This window comes from Chlorocebus sabaeus, chromosome 8, assembly GCF_047675955.1.
Source record: "Chlorocebus sabaeus isolate Y175 chromosome 8, mChlSab1.0.hap1, whole genome shotgun sequence".
Lineage (NCBI taxonomy): Eukaryota > Metazoa > Chordata > Mammalia > Primates > Cercopithecidae > Chlorocebus > Chlorocebus sabaeus.
The window spans coordinates 19,176,713-19,198,481 of record NC_132911.1 but is presented as its reverse complement, the minus strand read 5'-3'; the positions used below and the strand labels follow the sequence as shown (position 1 = coordinate 19,198,481).

Sequence of the window (21,769 nt, the reverse complement as noted above, 5' to 3'; positions counted from 1 at the left end):
AAACAACATGTGCATTACATCATGTGAAAGCTTAGTAATTTTTGGAATCTTTTCTAAATTACCCACGTTCCTTTGTGTTGACATTGTTGCTTTTCTCAATCTCTGCCCCAATCTGCACTGCAGCCTCTAAAACGATGTTAGAAATCTAAGCTCCGTGTTTTTATTCATCAGGCTTTAATTTTACTTTGAATTAAAATATGCATTTCTTAGGTTATTTTCCTGGAGTCAGTTGGAGCATTTTAGGCTTAGAAGGGATATTTGACATTATTTAGTCCAACTTCCTTATTACAGATGGAAGAAGTTGAGGCCAGGAGAGAGGTTGTGACATGTACTCTGGCCACACAGCTAATTAGTGGCAGAGTCAAGATAAGACCCAGGATGAGACCCACAGGCTAAAATTTGCTATTTGAGTTATTTCCCCGTCACAGGCTTTCAGAAATGAACCATCCAGAAACGAGTGGGGAGACCTAAGAAAAGGCCAAGTTTTATTTTTTTAATTAAGGTCTTACAATTCAAATTACTTCCAATTCTGCAGAAGCTTGAAATTAAGTCAGTGGTTTTAGGAAAATAATAACAATGCACTGTGAAAATACATTGAATTTCACGTTGATGTGAAATTATATAGGGAGATTTTGTTGGAGCTTAACTTTATTGTGAACAATGTTGGGGGCTATTTGAATACTAGAATCTCTCAGCATCCAAATACAAAGTGAGCAGAGGAAGAGTGAGCTTTAGATGGGGGGCCTGTGCTGGCCCATGACCCCTCAGCATCTGTCTCCAGGACTTGTTGAATGAAAAGAGTCTGGGCTGTTTTGCAGACACGGGGCCTCTGTGTGCCATCTTTGCTGAACAGGTAGCCTGGAACAAACTTTCGGGGACCTTATGCATTAGTGCATTGGATCATTTTAGAAAATAACCTGCAATATTGGGCGTGTTTCTTCTCTTTCTTCTTTTTATTAAAGTGCTTTACCTTCAGGTAGCTGCCTGCATTTCCTTAAGGGCAAACTGGGAATAGCTGAGCAACTAAAGAAGGGCTCAGAAGCCCTGATTAAGGTAGTTGATCAATTCTAGAAGTTTATTTAGCATTTAAGGGAACCCATGCCCTTTCCTATTCTAGAAGACCTCATGAGCACTAACTGAATATTTCCGAAAGCTGTAGCGCAGTTTGCAACATGTATAAATATAGTGCACGTAGGCTTAGGAAAGCCGTGGTGTTTGCCAGTCCTGGCTCAAATCCTAAGTCAGCAACAGTGCGATCTTCATTATGTGCAACTGTCTCTGTTTCGCTTAACTTTTTAACTTTTCGAAAAATTAATTAAAGGAGTTGAGCTTTCTAAGGTTGGTTGTTAAGGATAATTCAACAATTTATTTTGGAACGCGAGACTTGAAATGAGGGCAAATCTCTCTACAGAGCAAGAAGCATCCGGGGAGGACTGTCATTATACTGTACTTACTACACTTATGTGGGTAGCTGCCAAAAGCATAATCATTTTCTGGAACACTGTGTTCTCGCTTTGGTTTGTACATCTGTTGTATCTTTGTAGCCAAAAGGAAGTGGAAAGTTGTGAAAATATCAGGTGAGTTTGGGCCAGTTAGTGATTTCAAGTTACAAACTTCCTTTTGCCTGATTAACTTAACTATTCACTTAATGTTATATGGTTGCTCCAGGAAACATTTTAAAATAGGAAATACGTACTGAGATCCTCAGAGTTTGTGTAAACGTCTTATGACAAAAACCGTAATTACTTTTGCACCAACCTAATAGTTACCGAGTTCAAGAAGGGGATGGTAGCAGATACTAGTGGAGACTAGCTTGTCCTGAGAGAGCTGGAGTTGGTGAGTATTGAGTCTGGGTGGTCAGGGCTTTGGCTGGTGTGTGTGAGAGTACAGTTGCATGAACTAGTGTCAAAACTGGTTGATCACAAATAGGTAAAAACTAAAGCTCTGCATGTGAACAGGGGCTCCCTGTAGACAGATCCAGAGAAAATCTTGGATCGGGAGCTGAGTCAGTGGGTGGGCATCAGGTAAGGTGTGATCAAGATTGAAGACATGAGTAGAGGCTGCATTAGTCATGGCCCATGCAATATAATAGGAGCACTTTAATATAAGTACTTAGTCACAAAGATCTTTAGAAGATGTGAAAAGCCAAATAGGGGTGATAAACTCACCCAGATATTAACAATAGCAGGAGACCGTTACTATGACAAAGGCTAGTAGAACAGAGAGAGAGGATGGTGGCACCACAGGTGAAGAAATGGAATCTGCATAGGGGTATTCAGAAGCACCTGGGACTGTAGAGGGAAGGTCTGTCTGCTGGGAGTTGGAATTATGGAGAAGAAAAAGCCACTACTGGAGATACCACCCCAAGCAGAGAAAGGAAGGGGAGGAGATTCTCCGGCTTCTTGCTCTCATCGTCTAGTCTTCCACTTAAACCCAGCTGCAGCCAGTTGGCAAATGAGCTTGGAAAAGGTAGTTTGCAGGTGAAGGGTAGGGAATGGGTCAAAGAACACATAGGCAAATGACTGGCACATAGGCATAAGGCTGGGTCAGGGATGGAGCGAGACTCCTGGCAGGTGTGCTGATGGGGGCTGATGGCCTCATGGATTTCACCTGGGTAGCAGGGCAAGCCTGTAAGAATGTTGAAGGCCTCAGAGAATCAGATGCATTGCATTTTCCCAGGCTTCTGCCTGTGCCCTCATCTGCCCGAGAGCCCTTCCTGTGCCAGGTGACAGTGCTTATTCTCCAGCCTGTTGGAAGCTCAGCCAGATTCAGGGGAGGATAAGGATCTAGGCACTTGTTGTTAGATTTCTATTGCCACGTGAAATCTCAGCAGCTAGACTTTTGACCAGAGCTTCACAAAACCCTCTTTAAATTGTTGAAACTTTTTGGGTGAAAGATGGAAAATTCCATTACCATGAATATAAAATAAAGTTCTGTATAAAAAAAAAGCTCATTTTCTGCCTTTATGTCCTGGATGGCCACAGAAGCAACAGCCTTGTGAGTTAGTCACATAAATTGACAGCCACAAATGAGGACGTCTTCTGTTCCTTGTCCCCCTTCCTGTTACTGGATAAAGAAAAATGATCATTTGCTTCCTCCCATCATCATCACCATTTATCTCTCCTGCCATGAGCATAGACATTGAACACACCAACTAGAACATTGTGTTATCTGCATTGCAGAGAAGGCAGGAGCTATTTGTTACACTGGTAACTATGCTTTAAGACAGTAGCTCAGTGGTTTTCCAACTTTAGAAGGGCATATAACATTGCAAGAGGCTCTCCCAGCCCCTGAAGTCCTCCCACTCCATTTTTGTTTTAGCAGGTGATACGGTTTGGCTGTGTCCTCACCTAAATCTCATCTCTAATTGTAATCCTTATAATCCCCGTGTGTCGAGGGAGGGACCAGGTGGGAGGTGATTGGATCATGGGGGTGGATCCTCCATGCTGTTCTCATGATAGTGAGTGAGTTCTCAGAATATCTGATGGTTTTCTAAAGCAGTTTTCCCTACTCTTGCTTGCTCTTTCTCTTCTGCTACTTTGCAAAGAAGTATGTGTTTGCTTTCCCTTCTGCCATGATTCTAAGTTTCCTGAGGTCTCCCTAGTCCTGAAGAACTGTGAGTCAATTAAACCTCTTTTCTTTAGAAACTATCTGGTCTTAGGCAGTTCTTTGTAGCAGTGTGAAAACGGTCTAATACAGTAGGTCTGGGTTGGGACTGGAGAAGTGCATTTCTCACAGATTTCCAGATGGTGCTGTTGCTGTTAGCCCAGTGACACACTTGGAGAATCACTACTTCAGTGTGTGGCTCTTACAGTGTTCCAAACAGGTATAGTTAGCTCTATCTTACAGCAGAGGAGCTGAGGCTTAAAGAGGCCAAGTCACTAGTTCCCAGCCACATGGTTAGGAAGCAGGCATGGGATGTCACTGCTTGGGTCAGCGGTCGATGTCCCCTAGGCCATCTGTGCATGATAGTCAAGCCTGGCACATTGTCAGCACTGTGGAGTTGCAGGACTGGGTGCTGCCCCACTCAGTGGGCCAGACTGTTAACCACCTGAGGAATTAATTGGTCTAACGGGTCTAGTGATTTTCTTAAATTCTTTTCTAATGAGAAAGCATTAGAAAATGTATTGTTTTGTTTTTTAAGAAATTGGGCCATGTTTGATTAGTAGTATTTTCCCTTTTGGTCCAAATTAGCCTGCTCGCTGAGGCTGGCTGTGTTGTCAAAAGCGGTGAGATCAAGAAGCCCTGCTCAGCGGCATTTGGGAGGAGACCTGTGCACTGTTGGCTGAACTCTATGGGGAACTTCCCAGGAGCCCAGCATGACCCCTTGCTCACCGCCTGCAGCCTGGGGCATTACCCCCACACTCAGCCCTATCTGTGTTCTCCTTAGGGTGTGGCCTCTTGCCTGGCATTTCATTTTATGATAAGCCACGGAGACTTTTATTTTCGTTTTTCTTTTATTCTTTGAGACAAGGTCTCACTTTGTTGTCCAGGCTTGAGTGCAGTGGTGGAATTGTCACTCACTGCAGCCTTGAACTCCTGGATTCAAGTAGTCTTCTTCTCTCGGCCTTCCTAAGTGCTGGCATTACAGACATGAGCCACAGTGCCCAGTGCCATGGAGATTTTTAATAAGACGGTCTTTGTTAATGGTTGCGGTGGTCATTGCCAGTGACCTTCACAGAGTAGTGAAATCTTTTCCTTATCCCTGGTCTCAGACATCTTATCAACAAACTCTAATTTCCCAAATTATCCATTGAGCAAAACAGTCCTTAGGAAGACCTAGGCTTGGAGGATACAACGGGTGGGATAACACACCCCCTCCTTCCATGCCGAGTTTCAATCACATATTATTAAATCAGAGTATCATTATTGCTCCATCTGCAAACTGCAAATGTGAATTTCAGCCATGTATTTTTAAACAGCTCTATTATGATCGAGCAAATTTGAACCTCTCATGTAGTTAATTACAAGTGGGCTTGGTTATAGAGGAAAAAAATTTGTTTTATATATGGTTTCTATTTTTTCATTTTTGGTAAGCTGTACTCAAACTCTGAGTTAGGAGAAAGATGAGCTATTTTACTATTTAATAGTTCTATATATCACACTTGTGGTAGCTTCTGTCTTTTTTTTTTTGTTTTCTTAGCAGAAACAGAGCGTTAAGGCCCAAAGTAGAGATAACTATGTCCTGGGAGTGGGATGATATTAGAAACATTGATACATTTATAATAGTATAGAGAATTAATCTGGATAATGAAAATTTTAAAATAGCATTACTTGGCTATAAATGCAGTTAATATTGCCTTCTGGAAGGAAAAGAGGTAAAATTATATTTTCTGTTACTTTAGCAATTGATTTCAAAAATATTCATGTATTAATTGCCCACTCAATATTAGGAAATGTATTAGAATATAACTGCTTTGAATCTTTCCAAAAAAGTTTTATCCAGATTCTAGTAAATGTATACCTGCAGTTGTCTCTACAATATAGTGTTTTATTTGATGAGTTCTGTTAAAATTTCAACACATTTAGTTTAAAGCTCTAATGATTAGTGATTCATGGACTGGGCATCATTTCATCTAAACATGTAGAAAAGGGACTTTTATCAGGCACTGGCAGTTGATTTTTATAAGGCGGCTTGAGCAGGAACAAGAAAACAGCATTGTGCAAAACAGCAGATTGTTAATATCAGGTTACTCTACGTCACTTTCCTTGTAAGAGTTAAAGCCGGGGGACTTCTTTATGCTAAAACTTGCCTGTTGCGGGATTTAACCAGCATCTCTCAACCTGATTTCTCAGGTCAGATAAATAGCTTAGTTTTGGTTTGGTGATGTGGAACTTTAGCATGAGTGACTCTATTTTGGTCAGATCTGTTGGAGCCTAGAGCAGGAGCTCAGTCTAAATGAATGGCCTCCTATAAATGTTAACAGTTTAATATGTAGAAAATTCTCACCATCTTTCTCGTAGAATTTTTAAGCAGAAGCCAGAATCTTTTATACTCCTGTATATCAGTTGTTTATTGTTGTATAGCAAACCTCTTCAAAACAGGGGCTCAAAACAACAGTCAGGTATTGAGTTCAGAAATAGGCAACTTGGGCATGGCTTAGTATGGAAGGTTTGCGTTCCATGCGGTGTCAGCTGGGACAGTTCAGGGGGCTGGAGAATCCACTTCCAAGATGGCTTCTCAAAAGGCTATTGACTGGAGCTCAGTTGGGGTCCAGGGCTGGGGTCCTGGTTCCTCTCCAAATGGCCCTCTTCATGTAGGACACTCCATGGGTTGCCTGGAATTGGTCAGACCATGGTAGCTGGGTTCTAAGAGGGATTGTTCCAGGAGAACCAGGTGGAGAACTATAATACAGTCTTTTATGACTTAGTCTTGGAAGGCACATGGCATCGCTTCTTCTGTGCTCTACTCATTGGCCCAGATTGTAGCAGAGGGGGCAATAGGAGATAGATTAAGAGGAGAATAAAATATTTTGATATGTTTTAAAACTGCCATACTCCATTAGAAGCCTTTCATTAACATTTACCCTAGCCAGACTGTGGCTTCTAAATGAAAGATTGATCACTTGTTGCTAAGGTGAGACCACTCTGTCATCCATAATTACATGGACATGCATGACTGCACGTCCAGATAGGAATCAATGAGCAGTGTTCATTATCTTCGGACCATGGTGGATTTGGAGGAGCTTGGCAAGGGCAGTTCTGTTGGTATGGTAGGGATGGAAGTCAGACTACTGGGAACAATTTGGAGATGATGATGTGGAAGCAGCAGGTGTAGACGATGTTCTCAGAATGCTTAGCTGAGACAAGGGAGAGGGATACAGTGGGCTGAGAGAGCTTTCATATTCTTTTCTATTTTATCAGCTTTTTCTTTTTCTTTTTTTTTAAAATAAAGATGACAGAATAGGGTGAAGGGAAGGAGCCAATATAAAGTATAAGGTGGCATTGTTTCTATCATGTATGTGACATGATTTCTAGGTTTTAAGTGCAGGGGTCGTGGCACAGCACATATACAATGGACACTGGTTAAACATTTGCTTTAGAACGAAGGAATTCCACCTGTACAAAAATGTCACTTAGTTGCCCACCACCTGTGTGACCCCTTTCCTTCCCCTTCAGGGTGTGGCCCCTCATCTACCATTTTGTTTTACATTAGACCAAGGAGATTTTTTTACAAAATCAGTCTCCCATGTGGATGGATGCTGCAGCAACCCTGGTGACGTCCCTATAGGTACGAATTGTTCTCCTCACCCTGATCTCGAAGATGTCACCAATCAACTCGATCTATTTCCCTAAATTACCCCTTGAAGAAAACAGCCCATAGGAAGACACAGGGCTTCAGAAGGCCCCACTGATGTCTCCAGGGACCAAATATTGATTTAGTCAGAGAGTTGTTCACTCTGGGGGTGTCGACTGGCCATGTGTAAAATGGGAAATGAACACCTACTTCAGAGGGATGTTCTGAGATGAGGGCTGTGAGATTGATGACTCCTGTAAAGCGCTTTCTAAACGGTGAATTGTACCTTGCAAACCACAGCATGGATGTGAGAAACTGATTATTAGTCGTCCTGTAGGTCAGTGTGGCTGTTTACGTTTTATCACAAACTTGATTCTTTTTCCTCTGAGGGTCATATAGTATCTGCTTCAGTCACTTTTTCCATTTATTGACTTCTCCAAGAAATTGGCCTGGAAGTGTCAGGCATTGAAAAATTGCAATAATTTTTGCTTCATGACCTACAGTTGTAATAGACACAGTAATAATAGTACTATCTTTTTTTTTTTTTTTTTTTTTTTTTGAGACGGAGTCTCGCTCTGTCGCCCAGGCTGGAGTGCAGTGGCGCAATCTCGGCTCACTGCAAGCTCCGCCTTCCGGGCTCACGCCATTCTCCTGCCTCAGCCTCCCAAGTAGCTGGGACTACAGGCGCCCGCCACTGCGCCCGGCTAATTTTTTTTTTTTTTTTCTATTTTTTAGTAGAGACGGGGTTTCACCATGGTCTTGATCTCCTGACCTTGTGATCCACCCGCCTCGGCCTCCCAAAGTGCTGGGATTACAGGCGTGAGCCACCGCGCCCGGCCAATAGTACTATCTTTATGTAGTCTTTTTCTTTCTAAGGAGTAAAGACCAGTAAAGACTAGAGTTGATAATAGGGGGGTGGAATTTCATTTCTGGAGCTGCATGTCTTTAAAAGTCAAATTTTCTCTGACACATGAGAGATGGTTGATATTTCAGGAATTAATCATATTAGTATGGTAATGGCCCGAGGCATACAATATGGAGAGAGTAACATCCAGTTTATAGTTTGTGCTAATTAACTTCTATATGAAAAGAACTTCCATTGTTGTTCATTTCATTTTTTTTAGTAATTTGCATCATGTCTGTACAGCAATGTACACTGAGATTTTTGTGATATTCATGTATATATTTTAGTGAGACATCTCTTTTGGAGCAGCTATACTCTTTGTCTGAAGCAAAACCTCTGATAATAGGGTCAGAGGATGAGACATTGATTACCTAAGTTTTTCTACCTAGTAGAGGAAGTGTGTGTGTTTAAGTGATCATAGATAGAGATTGATTGTTAAATGTCTTGCTGAGGAATCTGTCAGAGGTTGGGTAGGATACCCAACTAGAGTAAAAGCTTATTGGTGGTTTTGAGGCCTCAATGATGTATTGACTGCATTCTGGTAGAACAAACATCACAAATATGCTGTCATACTGTGCACATTTTTTTGCAGTTCTTAATGCAAACAGGCCTCAGGACCGTAAATAGATCCAAACCGCAATCATAACATTGAAGTTATATAGGGCATTTTGAAAAACAGATCTCTGTTGCTTGCGTTTCCTAGCATATGGGCTTTTGTATTCTGTATGATTTTGTCCTGATGAAAAACTCTGTGCCAAGTTTGAGAGGGAGACATTGTTAAACTGTTGGCCATGGAGTCAGAGAAGGCAGAGAGATGTGACCCGCCGGAAGTCCTATCTCTAGTCCAGGAACTGTGATGACTCCGTGACATCGCCTGTTACTTTCCCAGGGCAGTTACAGGGTGGATGGTATCCCTCTCTGGGGTTCTTATATTTTTGAATGTTCCCTTCTGAGGTTGTTAAATTTCTGAATGTTCCCTCCCTGTCCAGCTTGTGTTCTTTTATCCTATCTAGGCACAAGGGAGAAGTGGTGAAAAGCTCCAGTCTGCCGAGGAATTGAAGTTCTATGTGGCCAATGTTTATGCACAGTGGAGTTTGTTTTTGGTTTGCTCTTATTTCAGTTCCTGGGACTTGCCTTCTATGGGTAATCTTGGTGGGAGGCAGGTATTGGCTCTGGCTAGGCACAGACATACCTCCCAGGACAGCCAGCTGGGTGCATTTCCCTGGAACTTTGAAACTGGAGCAAGCAGTGCAAAGAGGAAAGCCTGTTAGACTGTGTTGGTGGCTGTGGCAGCAAGACTTCTGTTGCTCCTGAGACCTGATGGGTTTCCTTGAACCCCCTGAATGCTGTCTCCTGTGGATAAAGTGAGAGTGAGTTTTTGCTATTCTTCTAGTTTTTTCTAAGCTGATAAATGTTGAGTCCATCCCTTGTTATCAAGAATCCTGGCTGACACGGAGACCACCCTGTGTGTCCCCTGCATGGCCATTTGTTTCTAACTCGTTGGCTCTGCTTTTGGCGTGTCCTTGTCAGTGCCCTGGCTGGAGAGCAAAGCAGAATCCTGAAGTTCCCATCTCCATCAGCCAAGGTCGATTCACTGGAGAAAAAGAATTAATTGTGCTCTTGACTGGTCCATGTAGTCATTTCTGTAAGGGCAGCTATTGATGTAACCTTCCTGCTTGAGGAACACATCACGGTCCACCAAGAGTGTGTGTGTATGCGATTGTTTCCATACATGAGTATGGGTGGATAGCACTACCCAAGTTTTACAAGGTGATCAGATGGCCTCAATGAAGTTAAGTCATTTGCCCGAGGTTTTATGGCTGTTAACTCGCAGAAGTAGAATTTTAACTCAAGCCTCCTGACTCCGAAACCATCTCTACGCACTCCTTCTCATTGGTATGTCAAAGTTAGCCTGGTGGCAAAATGCCCTTCCTTGAAATGCCTGCCTGCCAGATTCAGAAAATGAATGATGACCTAGAAGCAGGATCTGTACTGAGGGAGGGACCATCCTTCCATCTCGTCTGAATCCATCAGGGGCACCTTCAGCCCATAACAGCATGAGAACCCAGCTCTCAAAATCATATTAAAGTTGATGGTTCAGGGCACTGTACTTTGAAACTGTTTCTTTTAAAGAACCATGTAACACTAATTTAAAAACTAGTTAATGCTAATTAGGAGCATCCTCAAAAAATTTTTTTGTTTTATTTATTGGTTTCCTGTTTTGTCTTCGAGGCAGGGTCTTGCTCTGTCTCCCAGGCTGGAGTGCAGTGTTGAAATCGTGACTCAGTGCAGCCTCTAGCAATCCTCCCATCTCAGCCTCCTGATTAGCTGGGACTGCAGGCACATGCCACCACTCCCAGCTCATTTTTGTAGAGACAGGGTTTTGCCATGGTGCCCCGACTGGTGTCAAACTCCTGGGCTGAAGGGACATACCTGCCTTATGTGCTCATTGCTGGTAAGTTATAAAATAGAAATAAGAAGTGAAGAAAAGACTCCCATTATCTTGCCAACTGGGAATAAGCACTTTAACATATTTGTTCAGGCCTTCTTTCTGTTAGAGTTTTATTGCCATGTATTGAGTACTGTTCTTAGCATTTTTGCATGCCTGATCTCATCATGCTGTCCCAAGTTCACATTTCGAAGTTCGTGCTGTTTACCGTTAGTCATAAATGCACCTGTTACAAATGTATAGTTACTTAATGAGAACTTAGTAAGAGAGATTGACGGCAGAATCTGGGAGCACTGTTACAGCAGTTAGTGTGGGAACAGGGATGGATCCAGGTTTTGAGGAGCGTGAAATTGACAGTTTGTTTTTTTTTTTTTTAAAAGAAAGCATATAACATGGATATGAAATTAGGTGCCAAAGTAAATATTTACTTAGAATGAGAAAAGTGAACAAATGACTGACACTTTGGAGATTCAGGTTCGTTCTTTCTTCTGAACTCTTTTCAGGCAGTTGGCCAGAAAGGCTTACATGGAGAGGCTTCCTGATCCGAACCTGGCTTTTCCTCCCTCTCCAGAACTCTGCATTCCCAGGGGCAGTACAGGGAGGGGCCCTGCTGTTTAAGCTTCTTCGGCCTCCCAGGAGGAGTGGGAGGTGGGGTGGCTGGATACCTTCAGGGAGCAAACCCTGGGTCCCAGGGGAGTGGGGAGGGGAGGCGGCATCTCTTTAGTTTTTCTCTTTGGAACTGAGAGCCCTGGTGTTACGGGGAGTTACCCCAGCAGGAGTGAGACAATTCCTATCCCACTGTAAGATACTATAACTACTCGTATTTTATTCTCATAATCTGATGTTTATTTTTATTAGGTCTGCAGTCTCATTTGGTGAGTTTTGGAGCAGAGATACAATTATTTTACAAATCTTAACCCATTGCTTCGATACCTTAGTCAATGAATGTACCTTTTCCCATTGATTCGAAATGCCACCTTTACCATATATTAAATTATTAATTCTTAGATCTGTTTCAGGATTTTCTGTTCTCTTGCATTGATCTGCCTGTCTGTTGCTAGGTTATTACTGAATCATTGAGCTTTATTATGTATTTTTTTATCTTTTTGAGATGGAGTCAAGTTCTCTTGGCTGAACTAGCGTGCAATGGCACTATCTCTGCTCAGTGCAATCTCCGCCCCCCAGGCTCACGCGATTCTCCTGCCTCAGCCTCCCTCGTGGCTAGAATTGAAGGCATGCACCACCATACCTGGCTAATTTTTGTAGTTTTGGTACAGATGCGGTTTCACCATGTTGAGGATGTTGGTTTTGAACTCCTGACCTCAGGTGATCCACCTGCCTCGGCCTCCCAAAGTGCTGGGATTACAGGCGTGACCCACCACGCCTGGCCTTACTATGTATTTTTATATTTGGTAGAATGTAATATTGCCGTCTCTCCCTCAAAAGCGTTTCCTTAAAAAAAAAAAAAAAAACTTTCTTGACTTTTCTTACATTTATTACTCTATGAAACCTTAAGAATCATTTTTGCCAAGCTGTAGAAAAAATCTTTTTGGGACTTAATTAGAATAATATTCATTTTAGATTAATTTTGAAAGACTAGAGATCTATGTAATAAATTGCTTTCCAGGTATATGGTCTGTCTATTCCATTTTCCTTTCATGTGCTTGGTATGTTTTTGTGTGTTTTTGGCAAATTTTTAATCAGTTCTAGGTAGTTATTTTTAATATCTGTTGCAAAAGGGACTGTAGAGCCCTCTTCCACAATCTTTTCTAACTGGCGGCTGTTGGTGTGTAGAAAGGCTATTTTTAAAAGAACTTGACACCTTACCAAACTCTTAGTAATTCTAATGGTTTTTCAATTTTCAGAGCTTTATTACCTTGCTTCTACTTTCTGAAACCCATTTTTAGAGTCGTTTCTGATGACCAAGATCCTGATAAAATGCCATGACAACAGTCCCCCAGGCTGTAGGAAGTGGCAAGGGTCATGTGGCGATCGGCAGGCTTCCTAATCACAGTGATCGTGGCTGAGCAAAGTAGAGTACAGGTGATGCCGTACAGACCTCGTAGAATTTTACACGTCGTGGAAAAGGCTGACCAAGTGTGAATTCCGTAGCACAGATCAAATCCTATCCCTGATCTGACATTTCACTCCATTATGTCCTGTGATCGCACATAGCTGCCTATCTGTTCCCCTGTCCATCCTGTCTGGCAGTGGCAAATCACGGTCTCCAGGGTCATTTAAAGGGATGCTGTATTCAGGGTGAACTCGTTCTACCTGCTCTTCAGTGTATGAAGGAATGCAGCAAACTGAACTAGCAATGGATAAGCACAGGTAATTGGGATTTCATAAATGGTCACGGGGTTGCTTGACAGTGGTCTGCGGTTGGACCGATGAGGGCTGCTGACTGCAGTGTACTGGCCCTGAATGCAGAGAAGGATAGTGTTATCTGTGCTGGCCGGAAGGGCTGCTTAAAACCAGGCCTCAAACTTGGGCAGACTGGCTTGTCCCAGGATCCGCAGCCTTGCTCAGGCTGTGCGGTGGTGTGGCCCCGGATCGCACAGAGGTGAGTAACCCAAGACTTGCGTCAGTGCCTTCCTTGTGGCTTTGACTGTTGTTTCCTGAATATTTTACACAATCTGTGGGCTCTGAAGTCCCAGTGTACATCAGTGAGTGCTCTCCTTAGGTGGAAACCGTGGGAGTAGAGTACTGAAAACAAAGACCGGGAAAGACCCTAAGTCGCTGGGCAGGGGTGACGACAGGCGTCATCTTTTTGATCTCATGTGTGGGTGAGTGGCAGAGGCAAGTTGCCTTTATTGGGTGTGAAATTTGCGGGAACTTTCTGTGTGGGGAGTGCTGGGAGCTGTTTTGTTTCTAATTAAGAAGAGCCATAGGAAGGGAAATAAGTGAGCTTGTGAACTCATTAGCAAACACTCTGATTAGACCTTCTGGGCACATTGCCTAGTGGCCCAAAGCAGGGAGAGGAGAGACAGGCCCACTCCTAACACTTGCTGGATCCGGGGCAGGAGTACAAACAGGCTCACATTCCATGTGTCTAAGTAGCTGTTTCCAAGTTCTAAGTCAAGATCTCTCAAAATCAGGTCCTGTGCTGCCATCTTGGTAAATAAACACAACCTTCCCAACAGCCTGGAAGCCAGACTCCAATGTAGAATTCTCACACTCCTCAAGTTTCTTTGCCAAAATCTTTCTACGGTACAGGTAGACATCCCTGGCCACAGGTCCCAAGTCTGTCTACACCTCTGCATACAATCCCTCTTGTGCAGACTGGTGAAGTGCTTCACCTTTGAGAAAATGGACCCTGACAGGTAAAGCAGAAGGCCCCAGGGAGACCTGGAGTGTGATCCAGAAGGTGGGGTGGTGTCCAGGTGGGCATGTCTTGGGGGCCCTGTGAACTCTGCCTCATGACATGGTGTGGCTAGAGAAGGTGTGAGCAGTGCCTTCTGAGCATGGTGCCCGGGTCATGGGCCCAGACTCTGGCCCAGCCTGATATTCCCAGGGCAGGGAACAGACGGGAGGAGTTGAGGGAGCAAATGGGAACTTGGAACCACATCCAGGCCAGATGAGGTGCTGGAAGGGCGGAGGTTAGGCACTTCAAGCGTAGGAACCCTTGGACATACCAAATGATGGTTTTAGAAATGTCTTTTACTTCTGGATTTGGGCAGTAGACCTGCAGATTTACCACTTATCTGAGGCAGACCCAGGAGACTTGTCTTGCACCTGCTCTGACCTCTCTCCTCCCAGGTCCCTAGGTCCCCAGTTCTTTTAATGTTGTGCTGGTGGTGACAGAAGTCTGCTGTGATGGAACCAGCAGTGGGGATGGGGGCACGAAGGACAGATGCACCATTTCCCCATTGCCTCTCTCTCCCGCTGCTTTTGTGGATCTGCTGGTCTGCTTCTCATTCTTTGTCTCAACCTCTTGCACCCATTCAATTCCTGCCCAGAAGGCAGGAATACTGTTTCCATTCTTACTTTAGGTTCCTTTCCTTGCTGTGAATTTCTTCCCACCTCTTGGTCTTGGTGGCTTGGCAGGGGCAGTGGGGGCTCTGCAGGGAGGTGGGACATGCTTTCCTAGCATCCCAATGAGCTTCTATGACGCTGTTATAGGAGTAAGGTCATCCCTTCGTATCATCAGGGAATGGTTCCAGGAGTTTTGTGAATACTGAAATCTGGATGCTCAAGTCTCTCATATAATGTGGAGTAGTATTTGCATGTAACCTACACATGTCCTCTTGTGTACAGTCTGTACAGTTTTCATCAACAACGAAATAGCAGTTTTCATCAACAATGGACCATATACACAAGGCTGTGGTCCCATAAGATAATGGGGCATGCATAGAAACCTGACATGGCACTAGAGAGTGGAGTTGCAGATCAAGTAGGAAGAATGGTTGATATTCAGTAATGGTGCTGGGATGATATTTGTTTTTCCACATGAAAAAATATACATAAATAAAAATCGAATACCATGTAGGTTTGTGTGAGTGCTTTCTGATCACACAGCGATGAAACTGCATAATGATACATTTCTCAGACCGTATCACAGTCATTCGGTGATACATGACTACTTTAAATCGTCTCTTAGATTACTTGTAATACCTAATGCACTGTAAGAGCTATGTAAATAGTTGTTATACTATATTTTAAATTTGCACTATCCTCTCTTTTTTGGGGGGTGGGGGAGCAGGGTACAGATTCTTGCTTTGTTGCCCAGGCTGGAGTGCAGTGGTGTGATCTCTGCTGACTGCAACCTCCACCTCCTGGGTTCATGTGATTCTCCTGCGTCAGTCTCCCAGGTCGCTGGGATTACAGGCACATGCCACCACACCTGGCTAGTAGTTGTATTTTTAGTACAGACAGGGTTTTGCCATGTTGGCCAAGCTGGTCTCGAACTCCTGACCTCAGGTCATCCACCTGCCTCGGCCTTCCAGCGTGCTGAGATTACAGACATGAGCCACCATTCCAGGCCTATATTTGCACTATTTTTAATTTTTATTTTTCCAAATATTTTTGATCTGTGGTTGAGTCCATGGATGGAGAGCCCATGGATACAGGGAGCCAAGTATACTATATTTAGATAGTTTACAAGTGAAATAGGCTTTTGGAGGTTGACATAGAAATCTATAATAACATTATTCCTGTGGGGAAGTGTATTTCCAATTTCAAGCACTAATTTATAAGTAAACTTTCAAAACTAAAGTTTGTTGTGGCTATTTTTAGAATTCTGCCACTGGAAGGGTGCCGTGTCCATGAGAACCTGTAAATGAATTGAATCTACTCTAAGCCAGGATGTAGGCCCCCTTCCAGCTCAGAAGGTCTATGAATTGAGTGCACATTCCTGGTTTTTATAGGGTAGGAAATTGAGATCAGAGAGTGCGAAGTTATTTCTGTAAAGCCGAAGGTAAAGTCTTTCCGGGACTCGGGCTTCCTCTTCCAACCTCTTGTACGTCAGAACCTAAGAGTGGCGTTTTCATAACCCAAGGAGTTTGGGCACCTGCACCTGTTTGTGGGTAGCTGGCACATACTGATGGCACGTGACTGCCTTGAGTCACAGCAGGTGGTGCTGGACCTTCCTGTGTGCACAGAATGAAAGGCTATTTGAAGAACAGAGAGTATCCTAGCTTTTTAAAGGTGGCTACAGGGGTATTTGATCAGCATTGTCAGCATCCTATGTCAGTACCTTAAAATGAGATTGATCTGTATATGGGTTAAATTGTTGGAATTTTTTATTTTGTGGTGTTTTTTTTTGACACGGGATCTCCCACTGTTGCCCAGGCTGGAGTACAGTGGCACAATCATGGCTCATTGCAGCCTCGACCTCCCTGAGCTCAAGCCAGTTCTCCCATCTCAGCCTCCCAAGTAGCTAGGACTACAGGTGCACATCACCACACCCCACTGATTTTTGTATTTTGTTTGTAGAGACGGGGTTTTACCATGTTGCCCAGGCTGGCCTCGAACTCCTGAGCTCAAGCGATCCACGTGTGTCGGCCTCCCAAAGTGCTGGGATTACAGGTGTGAGCCACCGCACCCGAGAGGAAGTTTCTTACAGCTTTGCTGCTGTCTTGAATTTCCTTACCTTTAAGAAGAGTTCCTGTACATAGAATAATTATGAAAGTTTTTCAAGACGTTATGAAAATTTTCTACAGTATTGATTGCATAATGTTTGTAAGACTGTTTCCTTATTCACAGAATAGGGATAATGATACCTCCTACTTAATCGTTATGTCAGGATTACTTGATGTGAAAGGAGACGGTCTAGCTCCCAGCACAGGGGATGGCCGTTAGTGAGTAATCACTAATTGTATTGGTTTCTATTATTGTTGTAGTTATTGTCACTATAATGAGGGCTTCCTGGTCTTCCCTGATTGGTGTCACTTACCGGGTCTTCTTGTCCTTTTGGATGCCTCCTCCTTCATTTGAACATACTTCCGATTACTCCAGAGGGATCTGTTTTGTATGCTGAAGCTCTCCCCTTCATGGTCAAAATGTACAGAATTTCTGCTTTGTAAAAAAGATTCCTAAGATTTTTGATTTGTTATATTGCAGGATCTAGTTGTGATTCCTCTCGGCTGCCTTGAGGTCCCACCAGTGATGACTTTATTGTTGACATTTCCCTTTACACCGTTTGTCTTGGACTTTCTTCTCTGCTTAATGAGCTGGGGACACAGGGACATTCCTGGAGCCTATTTACATTTTCTGTCCCGTGCCTGACTTGCATTTACGTCAAAGACAATCAGTAATTGCTTAGCTATGAGGACAAAATGAGCCCTAGTTTTCTGTAGTAGTTACCCTTCCTGGTGACTTTTCCTGGAATCGTTTTTGTACTCTGTCGTTGGTTATTTGAAGAATTCTCAGTCTGGAGTCCCAATCTGAAAACTTTGCCTGTTTGTTAGGTTTCAGTATTACACACTAATTCTAAAGGGGTCTCTATGCAGAGACTTCTCGATCCTCTTGTTAGGCCTTTTTGCCCTGGAATGCTGGATGTTAAGGTTAGTAGTGATTCCCGAAAACTTGGGATTAGTCCCTGAGGAAATGATTTAGGAAATGTATTTGTAGTATGACTAAGTAGCATTTAGTGGGGTAATCATTTTATTACATGCATTTTTAGTTTGGAGATAAGAGTCTCAGGGTGGCCTAGGCTAGAATGCAGTGGCACGATTCTGCTCACTGCAACTTCTGCCTCCTGGGCTCAAGCGATTCTCCCATGTCAGCCTCCCAAATAGCTGGGATTATAGGTGCCCACCACCACACCCAGCTAATTTTTTGTATTTTAGTAGAGTTGGGGTTTCACTATGTTGGCCAGTAATTGTTTTATTGAAAAACAGTCTTCTAATTGTTTTTCAGACAATTTGAAAATGGAAGTCATCTGTGACCTTCAACATTCACTAAAAGGAATCCTGCCTATACTGCTGAATTTCTGCATTACCCATTTCCCTAGTGGTCCAGAAACTCTCTAGCTTTTCACAGTGACTTTTCCTTTCTCCTCAACCTTCAACATCTCACTTTTCCTTAATATCAGCTGGTGACCTGGCTTCTTACTTCACTGAAGTAAAAACATTGTGGGGCCGGGCGCAGTGGCTCAAGCCTGTAATCCCAGCACTTTGGGAGGCCGAGACGGGCGGATCACAAGGTCAGGAGATCGAGACCATCCTGGCTAACACGGTGAAACCCCGTCTCTACGAAAAAATACAAAAAACTAGCCGGGCAAGGTGGCGGGTGCCTGTAGTCCCAGCTACTCGGGAGGCTGAGGCAGGAGAATGGCAGGAACCCGGGAGGCGGAGCTTGCAGTGAGCTGAGATCACGCCACTGCACTCCAGCCTGGGTGACAGAGTGAGATTCTGTCTCCAAAAAAAAAAAAAAAAAAAAAAAAAAAAAAAAAAAAAAATTGTGAAGACAGTATTTGCATTCAATACTAAATTTACAAACCTATCCACATCTGAACTTATAGACTGATTTCCTTCTAGCTAAAATGTGCATACTCCAGCGCTACACTTGCCAAAGGTCTGCCCTTTTTGTGTCCTAGCTCCTGTCCTTCTCACTTACTCAAGGTCATGGCTCTCATGTTGGTCTATCTGGCCTGGTACCATTAGTTTTTCTTTTCTACTGTGTCATCTCATCAGCATACAGAGATATCTTTCGTCTTACAAAATGCACTCTCAGCTGGGTGTGGTGGCTCACAGCTGTAATCCCAGCACTTTATAGGAGGCCAAGGTGGGAGGACCACTTGAGGTCAGGAGTTCGAGACCAGCCTGGCCAACATGGCAAAACCCCGTCTCTACAAAAAATAAAAAAAAATTAGCCAGGCATGGTGGTGCATGCCTGTAGTCCCAGCTACTCGGGAGACTAGCTGGGAGGTGGGAGGATCACTTGAGCCCGAAAAGTCAAGGTTGCAGTGAGTAGAGATCATAACACTGCATTCCATCCTGGGTGACAGAGTGAGACTCTGTCTCAGGAGAAAAAAAAAGAAAAAAGCATTCTCAAACCCACCTCTGTTTAGTTTCTGCTCCATTCTCTCTTCCCTTTTACTGAAATAATTTTCTACACTCCCTCTCCTTTCCTTTCTTGATCCTCTTTAGTTTGACTTGTGTCTCTAGTCCTCTACCACGCTGGTCTTGTCAATGCTACTACTAACTCTTTATTGTCAAACCCAATGGTTGGTTGCTCTCAGTTCTAATGGGACTTGATTTATCAGTAGTGTTTGACATGATGGCTCACTCCTTTCTTCTTGATTTTCTTTCTTTGGTTCTAGTACCGAGCCTCCCAGTTGTCTTCCTGAAAGATCCTTCCAATCCTGTCTGGGTTGATGGTTTCTCTTCCTCTTGCCAATGTCTGAATAGTAGACAACACTTGCTCAGTTGCTGGGGCTTTTCTTTCCTCCTCTTGCTTAATTTACGGGTGTTCTCACCAAGTTCCACGACTGTTTCTGCAAATGTTTGTTTTTGGTCTTTATTTCTTCCTCTGTTGTTTCTTACATTACACAGCATGTATTACATCTTTTGATATTGCTCCACAAGTTACTGAGGCTACATTTATTATAATCTTTCAGTCTTGATTCTTTGTTCCTCAGATAGAATGATTTCTGTTGATGTTCAAATACGGACTTTTCTTGACTGTTATCTCCATTCTGCTACAAGACAATTTTGTGAATTTTGGATTTCAGATATTCTGGTTTTCAGTTCTATAATTTCCATTGGGTTCTTTTTTATAGTTCCTATTTCCCTGCCATGAATGCCCAGCTTTCCATTTATTTCAAGAGCATTTGCCTTATGGAACATAGCTAAAATAGCTGCTCTAAAGCCTTTGCTTGATAATTCTAACATCTGGGTCATATTGGAGTTGGCATCTGTTGATTGTCTTTTCCGTTGGAAACTGGCGACATTTCTCTAGTTATTTATACCTTAAGTAATTGTGCATTGTCCTGAACATTGTGAATGTTATCTTGTGTAAGCTCTGCGTCATTTTGTAATCTGGGAGTTTTTTTTTTTTTTTTTTTTTTTTTTTGATGAGATAACCACTATCCACTGTGGTTAGGTTCAGGCTGCAAGTAGTTATTTCTCGTTCTCTATGGGTGGTGGTTCCAGTGTGAGTTGACATTTGTAAAGCCCTGGCTTTCCACTTTGGGTCTGTCCTGAACTTGTATTACCAGGGATTACTCTGAGTTTTAGGCCCTGGTGTGAATCTTGGTTCAGTCCTCAGGTCTCTGTTGTATCACTTTGAATGTGTCTTGCCTGCCCCGCATGCAACTTGGATGAAACTGAGACCTTGGGCAGAGTGGGGTGGGGGTTCATATATGGAAATATGGGGCAGGGCATGATGGCTCATGCTTGTAATCTTAGCCCTTTGGGAGGCAGAGGTGGGTGGATCATGATGTCAGGAGTTCGAGACCAGCCTGGCCAACATGGTGAAACCTGTCTCTACTAAAAATACAAAAATTAGCTGGGCCTGGGAGTATGCACCTATAATCCCAGCTACTCAGGAGGCTGAGGCAGGAGAATCACTTCAGCCTGGGAGGTGGAGGTTGTACTAAGCCGAGATTGTCACTGCACTCACTCCAGCCTGGGTGACAGAGGAGGCTCCATCTCGGGGTGGGGAGCGGGGGTGGGGGTGAGAAGAATTGGAGGATCTGTCTCTCTAACTCTCTCCTCTCTGTGGTTCCACTCATTTTCTGATTCATAAGAATCCCTTTTCCTCTTAGGTTTCTGTAAGATATTTCTGACTGTGGGCCTCTGACTGGTGCCCACCCGTGGGGCAAAGCCGTTAGAGAAGTAGGAGCAGGGAAAGTGGGGGAATGAAATTAACCCCTTTGTAGGTGACTTTGCCAACGTTTGACTCATCTCTACTATCTGCCTTTGTTTTGTTTTGTTTTCCTAGTTCTCAGGTAGTTGCTGTTTGTATTTTGAGAATTTCTAGTTGTAATCAGAGGAAGAATGGCTGTCCTGGGCACTTATCATGATAGCTCCATGACTTTAAATACCCTGCTGGCAACTCTCAGATTTATCTCTGTTGCCTGGACCTCTCACCAGACTTGTATTTCTTGCCTGGATTTCTTCCCAGAAGTCAGTATCTTCATCTAGATGTCAATTGGGCATCTCAACTTGGAGGCTAAACTGGATTCTTGACCTCCTTCCTTAGTCTTCCCCTGCTTCAAGATGGGCAGTGCCCTCCTTCCATTGCTCAGGCCAGAAACTCTGCATTCATCCAAGACCCCTCTCATTCTCATACCCAAATCCAAGCCATTAGCTAATTGTGATTTTCTTTTTCCAAAGTACACTGACAACAAGACAACTTCTTCCTGTTTCCAGGAGATCATTTCTCACATACAGAGAGCCACGACTGCCTCCTAACTGCCCTCCCTGCTCCCAATTATTTCCCTTCAGTCTATTCTTCACCTTGTGGTAAGTTAGATTCTGTCAAGCTTTATTTCACTCCCCTGCCCTCCACCAATCACTGCTTACCTATTCCACTGCAGATAAAGGCTCGGGCCCTGGAGTGACTTCTCAGAAGGCAGGGTCATCCCTCCCTACTGCCCATTCCTGCCTTTTCCCACTGCTCTTCTCCCTCCTCTGGCTCTAACCACCCAGCTCCTGCAGTCACCTTCACCTTTGAATCGGACATTCTTCTGCCTCAGGGTCTTTGTCCTTCTTCCTTCTACCCCCCGATATCT

At 43.6% G+C, this 21,769-nt stretch overlaps 1 protein-coding gene across 7 annotated transcripts in view; it reads left to right on the top strand.

The window, feature by feature from the left end:
* CSGALNACT1 (chondroitin sulfate N-acetylgalactosaminyltransferase 1) overlaps positions 1-21,769 on the top strand; it is a 359,890-nt gene that overhangs the window by 63,762 nt on the left and 274,359 nt on the right. Inside the window, exon 1 of one of the 7 annotated variants that reach the window (XM_073017974.1) lies at positions 13,289-13,376. The exons of the other annotated variants lie outside the window; for them this stretch is intronic. The gene's annotated coding sequence lies outside the window, so the exon portion shown is untranslated. Of the gene's footprint in view, positions 1-13,288; positions 13,377-21,769 lie in introns of those variants that run through there. 7 annotated transcript variants of the gene reach the window in all.